The 4,195-nt window shown below is 34.4% G+C and overlaps 1 long non-coding RNA gene across 1 annotated transcript; it reads right to left on the bottom strand.

The window, feature by feature from the left end:
• Positions 1–2,948: 2,948 nt before the first annotated feature.
• LOC113080984 (uncharacterized) lies at positions 2,949–3,951 on the bottom strand. The gene is made up of 3 exons (XR_003282054.1): positions 3,814–3,951; positions 3,497–3,745; positions 2,949–3,238 (listed from the first exon to the last, which is right to left on the bottom strand). It is a non-coding gene; the product is annotated as an uncharacterized LOC113080984 (long non-coding RNA).
• Between the last annotated feature and the right edge of the window lie 244 nt (positions 3,952–4,195).

The following is a 4,195-nucleotide window of genomic DNA, read 5'->3' as shown; positions in this document are numbered from 1 at the left end:
AGTGTATATAGACACAGCGTATGTTTTATTCCATAGTAAGTGCAATTCATACAATACATTTATACTGAGCAACTTTAATACCATCTCCAAACTTTTTACCACAACTCTGCTCCTGTTCTTTGGCTGGTTCTTCATGTATACATTGATTGACAGACGTCTTGTCCAGTCAGTGATGAGTAATCCCAAACCTGTCTCAAACTATGCTCTTCTGATTTGTCATTTTGTTTACTGACTTTTGTTTTCAATTTTGTCATTGTTTTTTCTGACTTGTTATAATATTTTCAGAATTGTGTTTTCTGAATTATTAATATATATTTTTTTTAGATTTGCATTTGCGTTTGTAATTTAGTTTGTTTTTAGAATTGTGATTTGTTTTGCACTTCTCGGCCACCATACTTTAGGTACAGTGACCTACACTGTTTAGCTCCATCCCTAAACAATAATATAGTGTGATTTATGTAACAACATATAATTTTAACATAAGAAACAGCATATGTGATATACTTACACAAACCTTACACTACCTTCATTCACTTAATACAATCACAACAAATCAGACTGAATGAAACGCTCAGTTTTATTGTGAGTAGGTCAAGTCAGCTTTATTTCTATAGGGCTTTTTTTTTTACTGTACATTCTGATTCAGTGAAACAGGAAAATAACAAATGTAAATTTGTTAATGTAACAAACTTCACTTATGAAACAAATTAAGAGTAAAGCAGCTCAACAGAGTCATTATTCAGATCAATTCAGTTCAATAACAGTTCAGATTGGCAGGAAGAAAATGCATAGTTTGCCTTTACATAAAAAATACAATAAATACTATAATGTGTGTCATATGTGCAAGCAGAAGGCTTATGAATACAAAAGCATTACAAATTACAAAGACAAAAATCCCTTGAAAAAATGAGATTGAGTCAATGGCAAAATGACCTGAAATGTGTATTCAGTCTGTAGATGATGATCATCCTCTAAACACTAAGCCGTCGAGCTGCTCAGATTCAGATTTATTCAGTGTACAAGAATCATCTGATCTCAACTTCATCTGGACTCCAGATTCAGGATCCCTGAGAGAATCAGATTCATTTAAACGACGATTAATAGATCTGAAGATTCATTTAAACATTATGATTCATAGATCTGAAGATTCATTTAAACATGAAGATTAATAGATATGAAGATTCATTTAAACATGAAGATTCATAGATCTGAAGATTCATTTAAACATGAAGATTCATAGAGCTGAAGATTCATTTAAACAAAGATTCATAGATCTGAAGATTCATTTAAACATGAAGATTCATAAATCTGAAGATTCATTTAAACATGAAGATTCATAGAGCTGAAGATTCATTTAAACAAAGATTCATAGATCTGAAGATTCATTTAAACATGAATATTCATAGATCTGAAGATTCATTTAAACATGAAGATTCATAGAGCTGAAGATTCATTTAAACAAAGATTCACAAATCTGAAGATTCATTTAAACATGAAGATTCATAGATCTGAAGATTCATTTAAATATAGTTTAGGCCAGACCTGTATTATTAAAAAGTGCATATTTAAAGATTTGCAGCAATAAAACAAGCATATTGTGATGATTTCTCACAACCACAACCACATAACTTTGAGCTCGATCATATTTTAGTTTTTGAGACTCATTCTAACACAATTTACCTTTACAACTCACCTGGAGATCCTTTTACGCATCAAGAAACAGATCAAGATAATGATGATGATGATGAAGAGAGCAAACAGCCACCACCACTGATCTATACAAGTGATCAAATATCAAATCAGCCGATCTATAACTAATAATCAATATTAGAAAGAGGTTTAAAGCTCTGAATGTTGTACCTGAGTGTTTGAGATCTGGAGTCACTTCATTCAGTCAATGTGGGAGAAAAGAGTGAAAGTGGATTGAGTGTGAATCAGATCTGCAGTGTTTTATTAGTGAATAATCAGATGAATAATCACCTGAGTCTGGAGTCACTGCAGTTTCATTCCTCACTGAAAAACAGATTCACAATCATCATGATTCATGTGAAGATTCACAGAAGATTCAGTTCAACACAGAGTCTGATCTCAGTTAAAGATCGACCGATATATTGATTTAAGTATTTTATCATAATCGTATATCGGTTTTGTAATATCGGATTCACCGATAAACATTGAATTTAATTCTCTCTGTGGTTTTTCTGTGCAGTTACACAGAACTATACTCAAACTGTGATCGCTTGCGGCGATAATACATAATTGATTTCTATAGAGTTGTATTTATTTAGATGTTTATTAGCAGAATGATGGTTATATAGTAAATGTTGATACAATTTAGGGTGTTTTAAACAAGTGAATCTTGTTAAAAGTTACATGCGGTGGCCGTACTGGAGCATTTCCTGAGCATCAACCGCATCAACCCACTGAGTGAACAGCAATATGACAGCAGCTTCACAAGACTAATGATGGAGCAAATTTACACCATGCTGTCAGCAGGCATTTCATAATCTAGAAGGACAAAACATTAATAATAATTTTGATATAACATTCCAGTTGAGAAATGCAATAAAATACAATGTTTTGTTTGTTATATTCCAATATTCCAGACAATATTATTCAGTGAATTAACATTATCCAGTGAATTATTCTTGACTCTGTAGCCACTGAATAGCTTATAAACCTACTAAAACGGTAGTTTAAAATTAAGTTTATATGACTCCTCTCCTTTATTTTCTCAATTTTTTTTTCTGATTATTGTTAATATTAGTGTTGTTGCTGTTGATGTTTTTTAATGTAATATAAAGATTCAATTTAACATGAAAGACAAATTTTCAACACTTAGAAAAAAAAATGCCTGAAAAGAAGAAAAACCAAAGTGAAGTATGTTCTTTCTTCACTCAGTCATTTATTTACTTTATAACAGTTAATAAATATCGGTTCTACATATCAGTTATCAGGCACATAGACTGTGACGGTGGCGATGGAGGACAGGAGACAAATGCAAGTACAAGGAAGTTTATTGATAGGATGAGATGATGGAAGGCCGGAGAGTGACGCAGGAACCACGATGGCAGCACAGACGGGTGAGTTGAGACGTAGAGTGCGCTGATGACGATGACAGTGGTGATACTCCAATGGTGGTGAGTGTATTCCGTGCGTGAAGACAGGATCCGACAGAAAGCAGTACGGCGAAAAAGCAAGGCAGGAACAACACGAACACGACATCAAACACCAGGATCTACAAACAACGATCAGACAAACAGGAGACGAAAGACAGGGCGTTATATAGTCTGTTAGAATGAGCCGCACCTGCCGCTGATCAGACGATCAGCGGCCACACCCACATGAAACAATCAACATGACGTAACATGACTACAGCTGGAGACGGTGCATTCACGAACCGTGACATAGACATGCAATTAATTGGTATTGGTTATAGAAAAATCAATATCGGTCGATCACTAATCTCAATCAGGACACACACTGTTTCTCTCACCTCTGAACACGGTCTCCAGTCTGAAATGAGTCTGACATGAGAGAGAGAATTAGAGCAGCATTTATAATATTCATTTAATATTAAACAGATGAATGTTGAGTGATTGAGTTGATTTCCTCTTAAAGCGTGACAGATGATCTCATGATTCAGATTCACACACTGAGACGTGACAAGACGATCAGGAGAGACAGAAATAACAGGATCAATCAGTGTTTGAGGATCTGATGGATCTGCTATCAGACACCCGTCCTGAACAAATAAAACACCATCAGATCATGAGTGTGTGTGTGTGTGTGTGTGTCTCCATACACACTCACCTGTGAATACCAGCTCTGCTCACAGTCAGGATCATCAGTGTGATTCAGTAAAACAGACAGAATCACGTACACAAACCCCACAGGAGTCTGAATCTCTGCACACGACACTGTTACATTAATCTTGATTCAGTGCTGAACAGAGAGGAAAATCTGTGTGAAACAAGGTTAAAATTAACAAATGTGCTTTAAAAGAAAGTGTGAAAATATGTTTGTGCATGATTAACAAAATAAAAAAGCAAATACAATATGGTGCATTCTTCACAGAAAAATATAAAATGGTTTCAGCAGACTACAAAGAAGATCTGAACATTTGCATTTATATGTAGTTATTCAATAAGCACCAAACCTTTATGTAGACACTCATCAAGATTCAAACAAGAGT

This window comes from Carassius auratus, unplaced genomic scaffold, assembly GCF_003368295.1.
Source record: "Carassius auratus strain Wakin unplaced genomic scaffold, ASM336829v1 scaf_tig00032671, whole genome shotgun sequence".
Classification (NCBI taxonomy): Eukaryota; Metazoa; Chordata; class Actinopteri; order Cypriniformes; family Cyprinidae; genus Carassius; species Carassius auratus.
The sequence above is the reverse complement of the archived record's forward strand: the minus strand, read 5'-3'. Positions and strand labels throughout refer to the sequence as shown.